Source organism: Myotis davidii, unplaced genomic scaffold, assembly GCF_000327345.1.
Source record: "Myotis davidii unplaced genomic scaffold, ASM32734v1 scaffold32, whole genome shotgun sequence".
NCBI classification, from domain to species: domain Eukaryota; kingdom Metazoa; phylum Chordata; class Mammalia; order Chiroptera; family Vespertilionidae; genus Myotis; species Myotis davidii.
In genome coordinates this window covers 9,456,162-9,462,236 of record NW_006286587.1, presented here as the reverse complement: position 1 = coordinate 9,462,236, position 6,075 = coordinate 9,456,162, and the positions used below count along the sequence as shown (strand labels likewise).

At 39.6% G+C, this 6,075-nt stretch overlaps 1 long non-coding RNA gene across 1 annotated transcript in view; it reads left to right on the top strand.

Annotated features, from left to right (window-relative positions):
• The first annotated feature begins 436 nt into the window (after positions 1–436).
• Positions 437–6,075, top strand: part of LOC107182190 — a 12,960-nt gene continuing 7,321 nt past the window's right edge. The window contains exon 1 of the long non-coding RNA XR_001512910.1: positions 437–523. This is a non-coding gene — a long non-coding RNA (uncharacterized LOC107182190). The remainder of the gene's footprint in view (positions 524–6,075) is intronic.

Sequence of the window (6,075 nt, the reverse complement as noted above, 5' to 3'; positions counted from 1 at the left end):
ACTGTTTTAGAGGAGAATCTGAATCTCTTTTCCAAAAACAGTTCTTCCTTTTTAAAAAAATCCTCACCTGAGGATATGTGTGTGGTTTAGGAAGGATGTGTGTATGTGAGAGAGAGAAGGAGAGAGAGAGAGAGAGAGAGAGAGAGAGAGAGTTCTGGAAGCAGAGTGAAGGAAGGGCTTGGGGAGTCCACAGTATGACACGTAGACATTTCACCCTGCTTCATCTCTGCATTTCTCTAGGCCTGCTTCCCATGCCTCATTACTCTGAAGAATAAACCTATTTGGAAGGAGGGAAAGGGCTGCTGCATGAACGCACACGTGAGCGGAGACGTGATGGGTTCAACCACACTGTGGGCCAACTTCCAGCAAACGCCCTTTTTTGCTGTGAGCTTTGTTCTCACCTTCCGTTTCAAATATTCATTTCTTATAAACACTGAGCAACCCAGAGGTTCTTCGGGGTGAAGCAGCTCTGTTCCCACTTGTCTGCAAGCAATTGGCTTTCTCCTTTCTTCGTTCTGCCAAGGTAATTACCATTTCTTCATCCATTTCTCACCTCCCAAAAATTTGTTGAAAGCATTTATGGCAAATTGTCTCTTATTCTCTTTGACCTTGTTGATTAATTTGTATTTTAAAATCCCCTGGCAGTCATTGTAAGGAGATTTGGTTAGGAAGAAAAGATAGTCCTGGTGAATTCCACGATTTTAAACCGGAAGTTTCCTTCAGAAACCTTAATCCTTAGTGAAGTCTATACCCATGTACTTTACTCTTAGGCTAATCCTTGCTGTTTACTAAGTAAAACAGTAAATAATCTAGAGAAATAGAAAATTTCAGTCTATTTTTCAAAGCCTGTTTATGCATAAGTGCAATTATAATAATGTTGGCTGTTTAGTTTCCTAGCTTTTAGTAGACTACAGGCAGAGTTTTAAAAGAATGTTAGACCTAAGTGTGTCTATATCCAGATAGATATTTTGATACAATCAAGAATAGCTGGCAAAACAAAAGGTAACAGAAAACTTAAAATAACCAGTCAAAAAACATGTACTATAATAGCACCACAGTTTTTATAGGTACAAACAATCCTACACATTTCAAAATGCGTTGATGCATTAAAGTGTAATGCTGCTGTCATCCTCCTATTACAAAACCTTCTAATGGCTCCCCCTGTGGATAGATGTAAGTTCCATCTATTGCCAAACATATGACCTGTGGTTCCAATATTTTAAAACATCCTTCTCTATTTCACACCTGTCATTTCATTCCAGCACTGAATTTTTGAGCATGGCACACACCTTAGCATGCCCACCCCAAATCATCCTTCAAGACCCATTTGAATTCTCATAATGTTCTCTCACTCCCTTCTCTTCTGTGTTCTGATAGTACTTGTTTTAATTTATGTAATAGCACTGTTTTGCCAAGAACTTTGAACTTATGCACCTGCCTTACCTCTCCAACAGGATCATAAACACCAAATGGCAAGGGCCATTGCAATGAACAGAATGTGTCCACCCCCCACCCCAAATTTATGTTAAAACCCTTCTCCTAGGGTGATGATACTTGGAGATGGGGATCTTTGGGAGGAGATTAGCTCATGAGGTAGAGCCCTCAAGAATGGGATCAGTACATTGATCAGAAGAGGCCAGAGAGCTCACTAACCCTTTGCACAGGAGAAGATACACAAAGAAGTTGGCAGCCTGCAAACCAGGAAGAGAGTCCTCACTGAGAACTGAACCACGCTGGTACCCTGCTCTCAGGCTTCCTGACTTCAGAACCGTGAGAAATAAATGCTTGTTGTTTAGACGTCACCCAGATTATGATATATTTGTGAGAGCAGCCCACACTCATTCAGACAGACATTAATCTTGGCATAATGCCTTGTCTGTAAATGCTCCTGAATAACTTAGTTGAACCCAATAAAAAATACAATAATTGATGTTTCACATGATCATCCTTAGTCCTGAAGGAAAGGTCAAATAAGAATCTGTACGTTCTGTTTAAGAAGAAGATAAATGTGTAATACATTGTTCAAGATTTCAAAAATAATAAAAATGAAACAAGAAATAAATTTTTATAATGTATAAAGGGCAATATTACCTCAATTTATCATAAAATTTATTTCTTGTTGAAAGAACAATGAGGCTTTTTTTTTCACATGGACAACAATCATTTTATACCACCAAGCTGTTTAGGTTTGAACATTATAGCTTACAGATGGGACATCAGCTTAGTCTCTTTAAAAGGAGGCAGTGGAAAGGGAATGTGGCAGGTGGGAAAAAACGTGAATATTTTTATTTCAGTACATTTTGGAGAACAGCTCTGTGTTCCTTGACATAACTGACCTGTTCCCAAAATATTTGGGATCAAACCCTATCTTGCCAAGGACTCATGTTGCAATTTCCAAGGTGCTTTTATCTTTGCTTTAGATTGATCTTTGATTAGGTGTGACTCCTGACACATTTGCTTTAAATTTCTCTCTCCTCCCCTGTCAAGTGGTTAATGATCTCAAAATGTCACACTGCATTTTGTAGATTTCCCAGGAAGTCAAGTGTGGGTAGAACTGTAAAACAAATATAAAATGCAGAACCGCTGTATTGGTGGTTTCTACACAGACATGCTGGGCCAGTTCCATGGGTATATAACTTGCACAAATTGTGCCCAGGAGGGTCGAGTGCTTGGTTGAATGCTCTGCTGTTGTTATCTTGACATTCTTAATAATTTTATCCTTTAACTTGTGCTGTGTTAAGTGAAGTCTGACGGGTCAATCGAGATATGTGCACAAGGGATATGTACAATGAGTGGGCCTGCTGTTCTTTGCTGCCCATTTGCAGGTAATGTTTGCCAGGGCCCATGAGCACAGGACTCCGGTAGACCCGTGATGCATGAAGGTTTGGCAAGACTGAAAACATGTATGTCTACAACATGCAAAGCAAACTTTAGCCCTTACAGCCCTGGGAGGCCACACTTTCGCTTCAGACCAGAACTAGCTTCCAATGCAGAAAGAAGAACATGGTTTTATAAGAAACATGAATGATCAAGAAAACTTATATCCTATATTAGCCCACTATGTATGCTGAAAATAACATCATCACTAAGCCCAAAGTAGGGTCTGTTGGTCGTTTGAGAATGTTTTAAGAAGTAAAATTAAAACATTTGCGTCTGTTTCTGCAGCATTTCCTTTGTTCTGGTAAGAACAAAATATATATGGATATATACAAGTTATGAAATACAAATTGCATAATTTTGGTGATTCCTCCCACAAGTTAAATGGTCTTGCACTTGCACTTAAAACTGGTGTTGCGCAATGTAAAGATAAATGGTAAAATTTATACTAATAACTTAAAATTTTATTTTAATTGTCCTTTACTTAAATGGCAGATAAAAAAACATCATGACAGGTCAAGAAGGAAACCATGAGAGGAAACAGCTTTATATTTTAGTAACTTCAATGATACTTTTTCCATGCTTTATGAACAAGGGCCCTACATTTTCATTTTGCACTGGGTTCCACAAATTACATGGTTGGTCCTACAGGCAAGGATGACTTTGATGGGCAAAGTGACCAACTAGTACAATTTTGAAGTAAGGATCATAAACTTTTCTTGAAAAACTAGAAAGAACATTGTCAGGGATTGTCCAAGATGGGATACATGTTTTGTGATCTCCAGGGACACAGTCAATGAGTATCCCATGATGGCCAGGGCCCAAGAGGGGAAGCCATGTTGGGAATTACCTGAGGATCAGCCCACTCATGGTCATGAAACATGTTCCAGTCTCATTACACTCAAGTCAGCCAACCCATTTGCATCCTGACAGAAACTATTCCAAGTTGAAGACCAGTGACCCTTTATTCATTCCGCATATATATGTTGGTCATAGAATATTGCACATGAACAAGATAGTCGCAGTCCTTGTCCTTTTGGAATTCAGAGACCAGAGTCATAGAATATAACAAAGAAGGGAGTAAACACACACACGCAACTGAAAATATATATATATATTTCAGAGAGGAAGGAAGAGGGAGAGAGGGATAAAAACATCAATGATGAGAGAGAACCATTAATTGGCTGCCTCCTGCATGCCCCCTACTGGGGATGGTCGGGCCTATGCCTTTGACCAGAATCAAACCTGGGACCCTTCAGTCCATAGGCTGAGTGTCTATCTACTGAGCCAAACCAGCTAGGGCCACACAAACAACTTAAAAGCACTCTGGAGTTTCCTGTTTATAGGAATTTTTATTAGTCATCAAGAACACTTCCATTGTAAGTGACAAAAAACAACAACCCTCATCTCAAAAATAAAACAAGTGGAAGATTATATAACCCAAGTCACATGAACTATGAATGGGGCAGAGGTGATGCTCCTAAAGAAAACTAAGGTGACTTTATCAGAACAGGGAGACGGAATACTCCACTATAGAATCTTTAAATAAACCTTTTGATGATGTAAATAATCACTCCTGTTTCTACTGGAACAGGTACTTTAAAATGTCGGCATGATGGCTTTTCTTAAAGCAGGAGATTCCTGAATGCTCTTGCTATTTTTGGCTGTTTCTGGAATCTGGAGAACAGCACCACTGGATGGTTGGAAATGTCAATCTGAGACTTGGGTAAAATACCAAAAAAGTTGAACAATCCAAAGCAGGCAGGTAAGTGGAAATAGGGGATTGAGAAAACAAAGGAACAGACATAGATAATTAGAAGATGTTTTAAACTAAACAAAAATAAAAAGGCAACATATTAAGACTGTGGGATGCACCTGGGTGGTGGTGTGGCTCAGTGGTTGAGCATTGACCAGTGCACCAAGAAAGAGGTCACAGGTTCATTCTTGGGTAGGGCACACACTTGGGTTGCAGATTTGATCCCCAGTAGGAGGAGTGCAGGAGGCAGCAGACAGATGCTTCTCTCTCATTGATGTTTCCATCTCTCTCTCCCTCTCCCTTTCTTCTCTTTCTAAAATCAATAAAAACTTATATTAAAAAAAAGACTGTGGGATGCAAATAAAGCAGTTCTTAGAGGGACCTTTAATGTATTAAATGCTTATGCTAGGAAATAAGAAAGGTCTCGAATCAATTTAAGCTTCAAGCTTGAGAAACCAGTAACAGAGGTAAGTACAACAAACTCAATGCAAGCAGAAGTAAAGAAATCATATACATATGAACACAAATCAATGAAACTGAAAACAGAAAAACAATGGAAAAATCCATTAAACTAAAAGGTGGTTCTTTAAAAAGGTCAATAAAATTTATAAACTCTAGCATGATTGATAAAGAGGAAAGGCAAAAATTAACAATGTCAGGAACCCTCTTTTATTATATAGGAGATCCTATATAATAAAAGCCTAGGTGGCATCATGCGCAACATAATCACAAGATGGCTGCCACAAGATGTCCGGCAGGGGCAGGCAGTTGTGGAAGATCAGGTCAGCAGGGGATGGCAGTTGGGGGTGACCAGGCCTGCAGGGGAGAACAGTTAGGGGTGACCAGGCCAGCAGGGGAGGTCACTTGGGGAGATCAGGCTGGGAGGGGAGCAGTTAGGCATCAATCAGACCAACAGGGGAGTGGTTAGGGGGCAATCAGGCTGGCAGGCAGGCAAGCACTTAGAAACCACAGTCCCAAATTGTGAGAGGGATGTCCAACTGCTGGCAGTCAGACATCCCCCAAGGGGTCCCAGATTGGAGAGGGTGCAGGCTGGGCTGAGGGACATCCCACCCCCCCATGCATGAATTTTGTGCACTGGGCCTCTAGGTAAAACAATAATAATGAGACTCTAGAAACATTTAAGACAATAGTAAGGAAACACTATGAATAACCAGGTGCACATAAATTCTACAATTTAGATGAAATGGAACAATTTCTCAAAAACCACAAGCACCTGAACTTACCCAAGATAAAATAGGTAACTGAATAGTCCTATAACTGGTAAATAAATTGAATCTATAGTTTAAAATCTTCCACTAAAGAAAATACCAGACCTGGATTTTATTCACTGGCATATTGTAGTAATTATTTTAAGAAGACATACACTAATTCTAAACAATGTCCTTGGGAAAATAAAGAAGAGGCAACACTTCTAATATAAT